General features: G+C 47.9%; 1 long non-coding RNA gene across 1 annotated transcript in view; it reads left to right on the plus strand.

Moving 5' to 3' along the window:
• Nucleotides 1-8797: 8797 nt before the first annotated feature.
• The window catches only part of LOC141067758 (uncharacterized), a 33502-nt gene continuing 26070 nt past the window's right edge, over nucleotides 8798-16229 (plus strand). The window contains exon 1 of the long non-coding RNA XR_012226475.1: nucleotides 8798-8873. This is a non-coding gene — a long non-coding RNA (uncharacterized lncRNA). The remainder of the gene's footprint in view (nucleotides 8874-16229) is intronic.

Genomic DNA, 16229 nt, shown 5'->3' on the forward strand with positions numbered 1-16229 from the left:
AGTCATGTATGTGACGACCAAGGAAGGCAACGTCCGAGAGTGGACCCTCTGGATCGCGGAACTGGAGCTCCCGAGGGCGAGCGCGCCAAGTGGAGCCGACACCTATACAGGGACCGTTAGGGGCAGACCCTCAGAAGACAGAAACCGCGACAGCTAGAACCAGGAGGGGCAGCTCAAGGGACCAGCCACTGGGGGAACCAGAGCACAAGATGAACCGGAGACACAGGATGGGTCAGGAACATAGGGCAGAGTATGGAGTACAGGACTGAGTGAGGAGTACAGGACAGAGGACGGAGTACAGGACTGAGTACGGCGTACAGGACGGAGTACGGAGTACAGGACTGAGTATGGAGTACAGGACTGAGTATGGAGTACAGGACTGAGTATGGAGTACAGGACGGAGTACGGAGTACAGGACTGAGTGAGGAGTACAGGACTGAGACGAGGCACAGAACGAAGTAAGCCACGGGGTACAGAAGGTAGTTGTAGGGAATCCCCCTACAACTCAGCCAGAAATACCACAAGGAACAGCACACGATAATCAGGCGTCTCCACCATCTTGCAGACACCTGATATATCATACGCTGCTGGAAGATTGGGCGGTCAGGGCCTCTGGGTGGGCACTGCAGGGTTAAGAAACCTGCAGAGCACGCGCCCGCGGCCTAGGGCACCTGCGCGGGACAACCACGTGCAGGGAGGACGGGAGCAAGGAGGAGGAGGTGGGCACAGCGCGGCGAGACATGGGCTGGTGAGTAGAGGCGGCGGCGGACCTCGCCGCTGCTGGAATGGCGACAGTCACCGCCGCTGACGTGACAGTACCCCCCCTTTACATCTCCCCTTCCTGAGATTGGACAAAAACTTCCTTAAAATAAGTGGAGCATTAACATTCTCTCTAGGTTCCCAGGACCTCTCCTCACGACCAAAACCCTTCCAATCGATAAGGAAGAAGGCTTGCCCCCGAACTCTTTTCATGGCTAGAATATCTCTTACTTCAAAGATGTTATCGGCCCCTACTGGCTGAGGGGAAGGAGGTGGTACAGGGCGATACCGATTGAGAACAACAGGTTTAAGGAGCGAGACATGGAAAGCGTTAGGGACCCGGAGTGAAGCCGGCAACCTCAATTTATAAGCCACGTTGTTAATGCGTCCAAGAGCCTCAAACGGACCGATGTACCAGGGACCCAGTTTGTAAGAAGGCATCTTGAGACGGATATGCTTGGTCGAAAGCCAGACTTTGTTGCCAGGTTGGTATGGTGGAAGGTCCCTGTGTCTCTTGTCTGCATGTCTTTTAATCCGGATACTGAATTTTTCAAGTGCCTCTCTGGTCTCCCTCCAGACCAGAGAAAACTCAGAAGAGAGGGCATCCACTGCGGGAACACCAGAAGGCATGGGGAGAGGTAGCGGAACACCAGGGTTCTGGCCAGAAACCACAAAGAACGGCATCTTAGTGGTGGACTCATTGGGATGTTTGTAATGGGCGAACTCTGCCCATGGCAGGAGGGACACCCAGTTGTCTTGATGGGCGTTAGAAAATTGACGCAGGTAGGCTGCCAATACCTGATTGATCCATTCCACTTGCCCATTGGACTGAGGATGATAGGCGGAGGAGAAATCCAGAGATATATCCATGAGTTTGCTGAGTGCTCTCCAGAATCAGGAGGTAAACTGGACCCCTCAATCAGAGACAATTCGTTGAGGGAGTCCATGAAGTCTGAAGATCTGGTGGATGAAGACCTTGGCCAACTCAGGTGCTGTAGGTAATCCGGGCAATGGGATAAAATGGGCCATCTTGGAGAAGTGATCGACCACTATTAGGATAGTAGTACACCCGGAAGAGCGAGGTAAATCAGTAATGAAGTCCATACCGATCTGTCGCCAAGGGGCCTCAGGGGGAGGCAGAGGGTGAAGCAGACCGGGCGGCAGGCTCCTTGGTAGTTTGTTCTGAGCATAAGTCGTGCAGGAGGCTACGAAATCTGTCACATCTTGACGAAGAGAAGGCCACCAATAATAGCGAGAGAGAAGGCTGAGGGTTTTCTTGACTCCGACATGACCCGCAATCTTGGAGGAGTGCCCCAGTCTAGCACTTCGACCTCTTATTCTGTGGGACGAAAGTCTTGCCTGGCGGAATGGGAGAGGGTCACGGGTGCCACGGTGATAACTTTGGCAGGCTCAATGATATATGAAGGAACCTCCTCAGTCTCAGGTGATTTCAAGGACCTGGATAGGGCGTCAGTCTTGGTATTCCTATCCCCAGGCCGAAAACGGAGTTTGAAGTCAAAGCAGGAAAAATACAGCAACCACCTGGTTTGCCTGGAGTTGAGCCTTTGCGCAGACTGAAGATACACCAAATTCTTGTGGTCCGTGAAGATTATGAATGGATGGACTGCCCCTCCAGGAGATACTGCCACTCCTCCAGAGCCATCTTAATGGCCAGTATTTCCCGATCTCCAATTGAATAGTTGCATTCTGCGGGAGAGAATGATTTAGAGAAGAACCCACAAGGCACCAAGTGGCCCGAAGACGTCCGCTGGGAAAGGACCACCCCTGCTCCGGTGAAAGACGCATCCACCTCTAGGATGAAGGGCGTACTAACTATCGGCCGGTGTAAAATCGGGGCTGTAGCAAAGGACCGTTTCAGGGCAAGAAAGGCCTCTTCGACCTCTGAAGGCCAAACATTTGCTTTTGTCCCTTTTCGGGTCAGAGCGGAGATGGGCTTGGTCACTGAAGAGAAGTGAGGGATGAACTGCCTGTAATAATTTGCAAAACCCAGGAACCATTGGATGGCTTTTACTTCGACTGGACGTGGCCATTTGAGTACAGCAGATATTTTCTCGGGGTCCATCTTCACCCCAGAGTCCGTGATAATATGCCATAAGAAGGGCAATGAAGTTTGCTCAAACAGGCATTTCTCTAATTTAGCATAGAGTCGGTTCTCCCGTAGGCGATGCAGGACGAGTCGAACACCCCTCCTATGGGAGGATAAGTCAGGTGAAAAGACGAGGATGTCATCTAGATATACAACAACACATGAGTACAGCAGGTCTCGGAAGACCTCATTAACGAACTCCTGGAACACCGCCGTGGCATTGCAGAGACCAAAAGGCATGACCAAATACTCGTAATAGCCATCCTGAGTATTGAAGGCTGTCTTCCACTCGTCCCCGGCACAGATTCGAATAAAGTTATAGGCTCCCCGCAGATCCAATGTGGTAAGGATCCGGGCCCCTCTCAAACGGTCAAAGAGTTCAGGGATTAGCGGGAGAGGATACCTATTTTTGACTGTGATACTGTTCAAGCCTCAGTAGTCAATACACGGCCGAAGGGATCCATCTTTCTTCCGGACGAAGAAAAACCCTGCTCCAGCAGGAGAAGATGACTTCCGAATAAAACCCCGGGCCAAATTTTCCCGGATGTACTCAGACATGGCCGAGGTCTCCGCTGGAGATAGTGGATAGGTTCTCCCCCTGGGGGGAGTAGCTCCCAGAATCAACTCTATTGGGCAATCGTAGGACCGATGCGGCGGCAGGGTCTCTGCCTCTTTCTGGCTGAAGACATCGGCGTACAAATGATAAGTCGTGGGAAGCCCAGGAAGATTGGCAGGAGCTTGCAGTGATCCAGGACGAGGTACCGACAACAAACAGTGTTCATGGCAGCAGTGTCCCCAGCGTAGGATCTCCCCAGAGCACCAGTCCAGACGGGCTCATGTAAGCGTAGCTATGGTAGGCCGAGGAGCACGGCGTGGGACAATTTAGGCAGAACGTAAAAGGCAATCTTCTCACTGTGAAGTGCTCCAACTTGTAACTCCACCTCGACAGTGACCATAGTGATGGGTTCAGGTAGCAGTTTGCCATCCCCAGAGGCAATTGTGTGTGGATTTTCTAGAGTAACCACAGGAATCCGCAACTGGTCCACTTCCTTGAGCCGGATGAAGTTACCAGCCGCACCCGAGTCCACATACCCCTCCACAGATCTACGCTCCCGACCTAAAACAATTAGAGCCGAAATGGTAAGGGGCAGAGAGGAATCAATATCACCTAGGGAGGCCTCTCTTACCTGGCCTAGGTGGAGGCGTTTCCCGGCCTCTCTGGGCAAGTATGCACAAAATGATTGGCCCCGCTGCAGTAAAGGCATAACCCCTGCATCATTCTCTCCCTGCGTCGTTGCTCGGACAACTTTACTCGATCCACCTTCATGGACTCAGGAGCGGAATTACTAGGAGACGCTGGGGAGCGGGGAATGGGCCCTTGATATAGCCTAAAGGGTCTCCTCTCCCTAACTGACTCTCGGGAGCATTCTTGAAACCGTAAATCTATGCGGGTGGCTAGGGATATGAGATCCTCCAGGGTGGTCGGAGTGTCTCGGCCGGCAAGCTCATCTTTTATTTTGCCCGAGAGTCCCCTCCAAAAGGCCCCAACCAAGGGCTCTTTATTCCACCCTAGCTCAGAGGATAGTGTCCGGAAGCGGATGGCATACTGTCCTACAGTGAGAGATCCCTGACGGAGGTTAAAAAGAGCCTCAGTGGTAGAGGCCACGCATCCAGGCTCGTCAAATACCCTGCGGAAAGTATCCAGGAAGTTCTGTATGCTAGATATCACCGGGTCATCTCTCTCCCACAGGGGATTCACCCAAGCTAAGGCCTCCCCCTCAAGATGGGACACAATAAACGCTACTTTGGCTCAATCAGAGGGGTATTGCTGGGGCAGGAGCTCAAATTATAACCGGCACTGATTTAAAAACCCCCGACATAACTTGGGGTCACTGCTATACCTGGGAGGCTTTCCTAAGCGTGGTGGCGGGTGAGATGCGGGGTCCCGAGGTAGAGCCGAAGCGGCAGCAGAGGACTGAAGAGACAGAAGTCAGTCATCTACGGACGCCATGTAACTCAGAATGTGGGACTGGCCATCACGCTGCTGTGCAAGCTCCTGCTGGAGCCCCGCTAGCAACGGGATGTTCCCTGGGTCAGCAGTTTGTAAGGCAGAAAGCCGGGTGTCCATGGATTTCATGAAGGACATTATTCTAGTCTGGTTCTCCCGCAAAAAGAGCAATTCTTTCTGCGTAGCCGCGGAGGCACTAGCGGGGTCCATGGCCTGATTATGCTGTGATGACCAAGGAAGGCAACATCCGAGAGTGGACCCTCTGGATCGCGGAACTGGAGCTCCCGAGGGTGAGCGCGCCAGGTGGAGCCGACCCCTATACAGGGACCGTTAGGGGCAGACCCTCGGAAGACAGATACCGTGAGAGCTAGAACCAAGAGGGGCGACTCAAGGGACCAGAGAGCAACTGGGGGAACCAGAGCACAAGATGAAACGGAGATACAGGACGGGTCAGGAACATAGGGCAGAGTTCGGAGTACAGGACTGAGTGAGGAGTACAGGACAGAGGACGGAGTACAGGACTGAGTACGGAGTACAGGACTGAGTGAGGAGTAGAGGACGGAGAACGGAGTGCAGGACTCAGTACGGAGTACAGGATGGAGTACGGAGTACAGGACTGAGTACGGAGTACAGGATGGAATACGGAGTACAGGATTGAGTGAGGAGTACAGGACTGAGACGAGGCACAGAACGAAGTGAGGCACAGGGTACAGAAGGAGGTTGTCGGGAAGCCCCCTACAACTCGGCCAGAACTACCGCAAGGAACAGCACACGATAATCAGGCGTCTCCACCATCTTGGAGACGCCTGACATACCATACGCTGCTGGATGATTGGGCGGTCAGTGCCTCTGGGCGGGCGCTGCAGGGTTAAGAAACCTGCAGAGCGCGCGCCCACGGCCTAGGACGGGAGCAAGGAGGAGGAGGCGGGCACAGCGCGGCGAGACATGGGCTGGTGAGTAGAGGCGGCGGCGGACCCCGCCACTGCTGGAATGGCAGCAGTCACCGCCGCCGATGTGACAATGTAAAGGTAGAAAAAAGCTTTTCATCAATGAGAAGCAAAGGAGAGCCAGGCAGAAGTTTGCCAAAAAACATAAGGATTGGACTATAGAGGACTGGAGAAAGGTAATATTCTCTGATGGGGGTCTAGTTTTCAGCATTCCCCAACACCTGGTCGTTTAAAGGTTAGACGGAGACCTGCAGAAGCGTACAAGCCACAGTGTCTTGCATCCACTGTGAAATTTGGTGGAGGATCGGTGATGATCTTGGGATGCTTCAGCAAGGCTGGAATTCGGCAGGTTAATCTTTGTGAAGGACGTATGAATCAAGCCGCATATAAGGTTATCCTGGAAAATCAGTTGATTTCTTCTGCTCAGTCAATATTCCCCAACTCTGAGGACTGGTTTTCCAGCAGGGCAATGCACCATGCCAAACATCTAGGTCAATTAATGTGTGGATGAAGGACCACCACATCAAATCCCTGCCTTGTCCAGCCCAATCTCCAGACCTCAAACCCATTGAAAATCTCTGGAATGTAATTAAGAGGAAGATGGATAGTCACAAGCAATCAAACAAAGAAGAACTTCTTAAATGTTTGTACCAGGAGTGGTATAAGGTCACCCAAAAGCAGTGTGAAAGACTGGTGGAAAGCATGCCAGGACACATGAAAGCTGTGATTAAAAATCATGGTTATTCCACAAAATACTGATTTCTGAACTTTTCCTGAGCTAAAACATTAGTATTGTTATTTCTAAATGATTATGATTATGAACTTGTTTTCTTCGCATAATTTGAGGTCTGCAAGCACTGGATTATTTGTCATTTTGACCATTTCTCATTTTCTGAAAATAAATACAAAATCTAATACTTGGAAATTCTGAGACATGTTGTGTCAGTAGTTTATAGAATAAAAGAGCAATTTAACTGTTACTCAAAAATATACCTATAAAGAGAAAAATCAGACAGACTGAAAATTTTGCATTGGTCTCTTAATTTTTTGCCAAAGCTGTATATCAAAACTCATAAAATTAGATGTAAAACCCTCATACAATATAACAACCACATTATTAGTAAGGTACACATAAGCATCATTTACATTACCACACATAAATTGCATGCACATGAACACTAGGGGGAGCTCTCACTGTGTCACGCTAGCAACTGCAAAAATATTTTTCTTACTGTAAAACAGCTCTGCACAAAGCTGAATTTCACAGCCAATAAATGACAAGGTGAGATATGGTGGGCTGAATCATGCTAGCAACTGCTAACTTTTTTAACTGTGCAACAGCTTTGCACACAGAACAATTTCATCGCCACAAAATGACAAGGTGGGATATGGTGGGCTGTATCACGTTTAGTAATAGAATTTTTATTTTACTGTGCAACTGCTGTGCAGAAAGATGAATTTCACCATCACTAAATGACAAGGTGGGATATGGTGGGCTATATCACGTTTAGTAATAGAATTTTTATTTTACTGTGCAACTGCTGTGCAGAAAGATGAATTTCACCATCACTAAATGACAAGGTGGGATATGGTGGACTGTATCACGTTTAGCTAGTGAAAAAATTAGATTTAGAAAGGTCTACTCATGCAGACCTAGAAGCAATTCACAATACACTTCTATGAAATGTGCCCTGATGTCTTTGTGGACATCAGTAATGGCACAAAAAACTGCTGGAAGGTTGATTTCACAGCCACACAGGACACTAGCTGTCTAAACTATATGACTCAGAAACAATCGCCTAGCTAACTATACTTATATTAACAAAATGACGCTAAAACAAGATGTCTGCTCTTTGTATAAAGAGGGACATGTGATTTCAGCAGCCAATGACACAAGTTGTTGTGTCTGGAAATTGTGGATGTTTCCTGCGCTCTGGTTGGTTTGCCGCCATGTGCACACATAAAGTTAGAAAAAAATTTTTTTTTTACTAGCACGCCGCTCCTCTGAGCTCTCCCTACCTCTTCCTCTCATCAAACATGTGCCCCACGCTCCTCACATACCACCACTATTCTAGCCAAAGTGCTCAAAATAGTTTAGTGGCAACGCAAATATTTTCCCACACTCTTTACCAAATGTTAGTGAATTTTCCCTATTTTATAAAAATTTGCTTGTGTTTCTGATCACGAATCTGAATGTGCCATATTCGTGCCGAATTTATGTTTGGCGATCATTTTTCAAACATATTTGCTCATCTGTATTGCAGAAGCGTGGCCCGGTTAGCGGAGGCCAGGTAGGAATTTAAAAGAGAGTAATCTGTAAAAAATTGTGTATACTGTTGGAAATTCACTTTGTATTGCCATTGATGAAGTGCAGCTTGTGTGACACTTTCCAGCTATCTTTTCTTGTGCCTCCTATTGCTGTTATCACCATAAAATCTGCTAGTTGCATGTTCCATAAAACCCTCTTTTCTTCAATAATGCCCGTGTTTTGTTTCTGTCTTCTTATATACTGTACCATATTTCAACTCTGCCTAGTGGTGTCATTCTGGTACCACTACAAGTGGCGCTGCAAGCAGGGTATGGTCACAAAGATTGAGGCTGCCTAAAGGAACGGTAGTAAAGCTAATGTGAGTACCACGGGCAATGGTGAAACCCCTGTCAAAACCATCCCTATATGCACGTTGCTTATCCTACTGCCCAACTTTGCCAGAATATGGCACTCAGGAGCGGGCTGGGCCGGGTGGCAGAGAGGCAATTGCCTCCTGGGCTGGTCTCCTAGCAGCAGCTGTGGGCCATTCAGACACCCATTACTTCAGAAGCCACACTGTGTCTTCATTTGCTCTTCGCAACAAGCAGCATTATCCTGATTGGTGGAGCAGAGGTCACTCAAGGCTGCAATGTCCTTCCAGCTCTCTGATTGGTGGAGAAGCCGTCCCAAGGGGCTGTATTGTATTCTTCCTGCTCAGTGTGCTGCCATGCCAATCCAAGAGCAGGAAGCAGACAGTGTTGCACCGCTGAGGAGGCTGCAGGCTGCCTCACAACATGTGACAGTGTGAGTAGCTGCAGGCATTCAAGGGGGCTTGTGATAAGGTGTCTTTTTGCTTCTTAGTTGTTTGGGGGGTGCATGGGCGAAACTGAGCTGGAGGGGGACAGTTAGGGTACATGTCTGTCAGCCAGGCAGAAATAGGAGGGGAATTTTCTGTATGTCTCATTCTGTGTGATTAAAAGCAGTTTCAAGTCCTCAGTTCAGTGTATTCCTGTGTATGTTTGTGTGTATGTGTGTGTGATGACATATGTATATGTAATGTACATGCATGTTCTTGGTGAAGTGTGCATCAGTGTATGTGGTGAAATGTGTGAGCATATGTGGTGATATCTGTATATGTGCGTCTGTGTACGTGAACTGTGTATATGTGCAACCGTGTACGTGGTGACCTGCGTGGGTGAATGTGCACCTGGTGATTTGAGTGTGTATTAGTGTGTACATAGTGACATGAGTGGTATGTGGTGATATGGGTTTGAATGTGTACGTAATGTGTGTAAGAGTGTGCACGTGGTGACCTGTGTATATGTAGTGATGTGTGCATCCGTGTACATTGTGACGTATGTGAGTTTGCAAGGACGTATGTATATGTGCGTTCGTTTAAATGGTGATGTGCATATGAATGCATTTGTATGTGTGCATAGTGACATGTGTATGTGTGTGAGTATATACGTGGTGATGTGTGTGAGTTTGTGGTGACCTGTGTATGTGTGGGTCCATGTATATGGTAACGTGCATGTGTCTGTGTATGTGGTGATGTTTGTGCCTTTGTGATGACCGGTGTATGTCTGCATCTCATGTACATGGTAACATGCATGTGTATGTTGTGGTTTGAGCCTCTGTGGTGACGTGTGTGTGCATCCATGTACATGATAACATGCGTGTGTCTGTGTACATGGTGATGTTTGTGCCTCTGTGGTGACGTGTGTATGTGTGCATCCGAGTATATGGTAACATGTGTGTGTCTGTGTACGTGGGGATGTTTGTCCCTCTGTGGTGACGTGTGTGTGTGTGCATCCATGTACATGATAACATGCGTGTGTCAGTGTACGTGGTGATGTTTGTGCCTCTGTGGTGACGTGTGTATGTGTGCATCCATGTACATGATAACATGCGTGTGTCTGTGTACATGGTGATGTTTGTGCCTCTGTGGTGATGTGTGTATGTGTGCATCCATGTACATGATAACATGCGTGTGTCTGTGTACATGGTGATGTTTGTGCCTCTGTGGTGACGTGTGTATGTGTGCATCCGAGTATATGGTAACATGTGTGTGTCTGTGTACGTGGGGATGTTTGTCCCTCTGTGGTGACGTGTGTGTGTGTGCATCCATGTACATGATAACATGCGTGTGTCAGTGTACGTGGTGATGTTTGTGCCTCTGTGGTGACGTGTGTATGTGTGCATCCATGTACATGATAACATGCGTGTGTCTGTGTACATGGTGATGTTTGTGCCTCTGTGGTGATGTGTGTATGTGTGCATCCATGTACATGATAACATGCGTGTGTCTGTGTACATGGTGATGTTTGTGCCTCTGTGGTGACCTGTGTATGTGTGCATTCATGTACATGATAACATGTGTGTGTCTGTGTACATGGTGATGTTTGTGCCTCTGTGGTGACCTGTGTATGTGTGGACTTCGGCTTCCCAGGTTTCCTTGGCTATATCTAAGAGACCACGCGGATGTCGGCCATACAGCAGCTCGAAGGGCAAGAACCCCGTGGAGGTCTGGGGAACTAAACGGATAGAAAACAGTAGATACGATAGGAGACAATCCCAGTCTCTACCGTCTTTCTCTACGGCTTTTCTTAGCATACTATTCAGCGTCTTCTTAAATTTTTTAACAAGGCCATCTGACTGAGGATGATACACTGAAGTCCTCAGCTGGGAGATTTGCAGAACCTTGCACAACTCCCTCATCACCTTGGTCATAAAAGGTGTCCCCTGGTCGGTCAGGATCTCCTTCAGCAAACCCATCCGGGAAAACACATGGACCAACTCGCGGGCTATACGCTTCGCAGAGGAATTTCTCAGGTGAATTGCCTCAGGATAGCGTGTGGCATAGTCCAGGATGACTAATATATACTGATGGCCCTGGGCTGACTTAACTAAGGGACCGACCAAGTCCATGGCAATTCTCTCAAATGGCACCTCAATAATGTGCAATGGCACAAGGGGGCTCTGGAAATGAGGGGTGAGGGCAGTTAACTGACATGTAGGGCAGAACCTGCAATAGTTAACTATTTCCCGGTGACACCCAGGCCAATAGAATTTCTGCAAAACCCGTTCCTGCATTTTTTCTACCCCCAGGTGTCCCCCCAAGATGTGTGAATGGGCCATGTCCTACACTTTCTGTCTATAGGGGCCTGGTACTATTAACTGCTCTACCAACTCCTCCCTTATTTTTGTGACCCGGTATAACAACTCCCCACTTATCATAAAATAGGGGAACCTTGTGTCTGCTCCCGGCTCTTGTGCAACCCCATTAATGACGGTGACATTGTTCAAGGCTTTTCTCAGTGTTGGGTCCCTATATTGGGCAGTCCCAAAATTCCCACTGCCACCTCTAACTCCGGAATGTCAGATACAGGGGACCCTTCCTCCTCATCCCCCACAAGGACACACAAAGGAAACCCGTCTGCCTCTGGTGATGGCGATACCTTATTAGGGTGCATTGGTTCCCTGCTCTTGCTAGCAATCTCAGATCCATTACCACACAGCCCCAAAACAGACAGAAATCCCGGCCTATAATTATAGGATGCAACAAGTCCCGAACGACGCCAACATTCATGCGCCATTTCAATGTTCACCTTGGTCATAGGGTAGTCCTTTGCATCACCATGAATGCACAGAACGCCGACCTTTTTACCCGGGAGTAGGTTGAGAGGAACAGTGGCCCTTACAAGGGTCACTAGGCTCCCGTAGTCCAGAAGCGCCATTGCTGCTCGACCGTTCACCTTCATGGGACACTCTTGTGGCCCCTCGTTAGGTGGCGAATTCACACAGCAGGCTGGATATGCATAGTATGAACTATGGCGTCCCATGCTGCAGTCCATCTGCTCAGTGGTCTGGGGAAAATGGGCAGCTATATGTCCTGGCCCCTGGCAACTTCAACAAATATCACCCATGGGGACCTTGGGCACTGCCTTCCCCGCCCCCTTTTGACCTTGAAGCCCCACCCCTTTTTGGGACTCCGCCCCCTGATGGGACCCCCAATACGGAATGGGCTGCTTCCCCAAGGGGCCTTCCATCCCCTGGTATCTCTCGACCAGCCCGACAAGTTCATCGTCATTTTGGGGATCAAGCTGGGCAACCCAAGTCTGTAGGGGTCTCGGCAGGGAATGCAGAAACCGATCCATCACCACTCGCTCTACCATCTGTGTAGGCATAGAAGACTCTGGCTGCAGCCATTTCTAGACCAGGTGCAACAGGTTGAACATTTGGGAGCACAGTAGTTTGTCCCGGTGATAGGCCCAGCGATGAACTCGCTGTGCCCTGACAGTCATTGTCACCCCCAAATGTGCGAGAATCTCGGCTATTAGTTTGGGACACTCCTTGGCATCTTGCAAAGTCAAATCATAGTATGCCTTCTGGGGCTCCCCCATCAGGTATGGGGCCAGTACCTCTGCCCACTGCTCTGGCTGAAGTTTTTCCCTCTCAGCCACCCTCTCAAACACTGTCAGGAAGGCCTCAACATCATCCTCAGGGGTCATTTTTTGTAATGCACATCTTACCACCTTCCTGACGTGGGTGTCATCAGCTAGACCAGGGGTTGGGGCGCTCATCCTGCCCTGAATGGCGGTTGCCAGAAGCTGCATCTGCTGTCGTTGCTCCTGCTGGCTCTGCTGGATCTGCTGTAACAACAGCCTGTTGGTCTCCTGTTGCTGTGAATGGGACTGGACCAGGTGTTTCAGCAGCTTCTCCTTTATTCCAGGTAGTGCTTGCTGCCTTGCTGCAAGCACTACCCAGGACATGCAGCAACTGTCTCAAGTCTCTGCTGGGAACGCTGCCCGCATGTCTAGCACCAATTGTAGGGATTTCACTCGCTTAGGTGCAACAGGTGGCAATCAGGAGGCACGTTCCATGTAAAGTTCATAGGGTTTATTGCTTCATAAACCAAAACAGCACATCACCAAAAGAAGCAGCCTTCAGCTCAGGAGGAAAATACATAAATGTCCATTCCTTCAGGCTCAGTCCTGGAGCCTCACACAGGAGGCTTTTCCCTCCTCACATACAGCTCTGTGTTTCAGGAGCAGTCTAGTTATAAGGGTATAGCCACACCCACAAAGCCAGCAGCTGACTAGTCACATGATTGTGACCTCACCAAAGGTCCTTGCAGTACATTAGAGGTATAGTAATATCCATTATGCCTTATATTACGGAGACAAGCCATCTCTGAGACACATATCTCCCATCGACTATACAACCCTTAGCCACGCCACAAGGGTGAAACAGCTACTGCAGGGTATCTCCAGGCAAAGTGCTTTTGACCGGCTGCAGCAGAGATGCAAAAGTGTTAATTATACTTATTCTCGTATTTATTTATTCAGGACTTGTTACCAGATCATTACAGGAAAACAAAATAGGTGAAATAGATAATATAGTTACATTGTCCATATCAAAGTTTGAACGCTTCTTTCCATCGATTCTGAATGGTGAAAGGCGTCTGTCTCTGTCAAAAGAATCGTAGAAGCAACATGTGGCTAACTTACATATCAGCTGTCCAGTCAATGTAGTGGCCGAAGAGAGTGAAGAAGAGAGAGCCCCTCCTTCCTGCAGGCCATGTATTATATACGTCCCACAGAGCATCTGTTCTCTCTATATAGGGTTGACATTTACCATGAGCTAAATACAGAAATAACCTGTCAGCTAAAAGCAATGTGCTCGGTATAGAACTGAGAATAAGAATAAACTGAATAACTAATATTTAACAATTCGCCCTTTTTAGGGTGACAGACATCAATTGGAACCCTCAAAGTAGATAAGTTCATCTTTAGGATAATAAGATCTTGTTTCTTCTTTTCTTCTTCTTTGGAAAAATAATTAAATATCAATAATAATAATAATAATAATAATATCAGATTATTGTTATAGATACTCAATAACATAATGATGTGAATTCATGTTATGGTAAGCCGTGACCAATATTCATATAAAATATATATATATATATACTTCCCTAAATCTAAATTGAAGCATCTCAGGTCCAGTCATCATCTGGTCTTCATTTTGATGTCTTCTGTCTTCTTCTTGGTTCTTTTAAAACACAGTCTTTATATAATAATTCCTTTGAAATAGAATGTAGATGTTGTTGAGACTGTGTGTCATGTGTCAATCAAAGTCCATAAATTCAAATGTTGATAAGAAAACAAAGTCCATAGATGAAATGTAGCTTTACCCCTTAGCGACCGCCGATACGCCTTTTAACGGTGGTATTTATCTGTACTAAAACCACAGCGCCGCTAATTCACGGCGCTGTTGGGAAAGTGAATAGCGCCCCCCAGTGTCGGATTTTCTCCGGGGTCTCAGCTGCCGGGGGTATCCGAGACCCCAGAGAACATGAATCGGTCGGTTTTTACAGACCCCGCTTTTGCGATCACTGTTATTAACCCTATAACGGCGACCGCAAAAAAAAAGCCGCGATTTTACATTTAATTTTTCTTTCCTCTGATGTGATCGCACATCAGAGGAGAGAGAAAGAGGGTCCCCGATCCCCCCCGGTACCTATCCGTGGTCCTCTGTCCCCTCCCAGTGGTCCTGCGTCCCGCCGACGTCCTCCGGTGGGCTCCGCCATCTTGGATCCAGGGAAAATGGCGGGCGCATGCGCAGTGTGCCCGCCGGGAATCTGCCGGCTCCGGCTGGCAGATTCCATTGATTCATTTTGATCACGATGATAAACTATCATCGTGATCAAAATAAACAAAATAGTACATAACCCCCCTGTTTATCACCCCCTTAGTTAGGCCAACATAGCGAAATAAAGAAAATATTTTTTTTTCAGTTTTCCATTAGGGTGAGGGTTAGGGCTAGGGCTAGGATTAGGGTTGGGCTAGGGTTAGGGTTAGGGTTGGGCTAGGTTTAGGGCTAGGGTTAAGGTTGAGCTAGGGTTGGGGTTGGGCTAGGGTTAGGGCTCGGGTTAGGGCTAGGGTTAGAATTAGGGTTGGGGCGAACTAGGATTAGGGTTAGAATTAGGATTAGGGATTAGGGTTGGGATTAAGGTTAGGGTTGGGATTGGGGTTAGAGGTATGTTGGGGTTAGGGTTGGAGCAAGAATTGAGGGGTTTCCACTATTTACCAACTTTGGGGGTCTAAAAATTGGGTCTAAAAAAAAAATCACTTTTGTGGAAATATAAAAGACTTTTTATTTTCACGGCTCTGCGTTTATAAACTTCTGTGAAGCGCTTGGGGGTTCAAAGTGCTCACTGCACATCTAGATAAGTTCCCTAATGGGTCTAGTTTCCAAAATGGGGTCACTTGTTGGAGGTTTCCACTGTTTAGGCCCATCAGGGGCTCTGCAAATGCAACATGATGCCCGCAGGCCATTCCATCAAAGTCTGCATTCCAAAATGGCACTCCTTCCCTTCCAAACTCTCCCATGCACCCAAACAGTGGTTTCCCCCCACATAAGGGGTATCAGCATACTCAGGACAAATCACACAATAACTATGGGGGTATGATTTCTCCTCTTACCCTTGTAAAAATAAAAATTTGGAGGCGAAAAGATCATTTTTGTGGAAAAAAATGGATTTCTTATTTTTACGGCTCTACGTTATAAACTTCTGTGAAGCACTTGAAGGTTCAAAGCGCTCACCACACATCTAGATAAGTTCCTTTGGGGGGTCTAGTTTCCAAAATGGGGTCACTTGTTGGAGGTTTCCACTGTTTAGGCACATTAAGGGCTCTTCGAACGCAGCATGGCATCCGATCTCCATTCCAGCCAATTCTGCGTTGAAAAAGTCAAACGGCGCTCCATCCCTTGCGAGCTCTGGTGTGTGCTGAAAAAGTGGTTTACCCCCACATATGGGGTATCGGCGTATTCAGGAGAAATTGTACAACAAATTTTGTGGTTGGTTTTCTCTTTTAACACTTGTGAAAATAAAAAAAATTGGTTCTGAAGTAAATTTTTTGCAAAAAAAAGTTAAATGTTAATTTTTTCCTTCCACATTGCTTTAGTTCCTGTGAAGCACTTAAAGGGTTAATAAACTTCTTGAATGTAGTTTTGAGCACCTTGAGGGGTCTAGTTTTTAGAATGGTGCCACTTTTGGGTATTTTCTGTCATGTACACCCCTCAAAATGACTTTAAATATTATGTGGTCCCTAAAAAAAATGGTTTTTTAAATTTTGTTGTAAAAATGAGAAATCG

The sequence above is a fragment of the Dendrobates tinctorius genome, unplaced genomic scaffold (assembly GCF_039654945.1).
Source record: "Dendrobates tinctorius isolate UK_male_01 unplaced genomic scaffold, ASM3965494v1 ptg000254l, whole genome shotgun sequence".
Taxonomy (NCBI): Eukaryota; Metazoa; Chordata; class Amphibia; order Anura; family Dendrobatidae; genus Dendrobates; species Dendrobates tinctorius.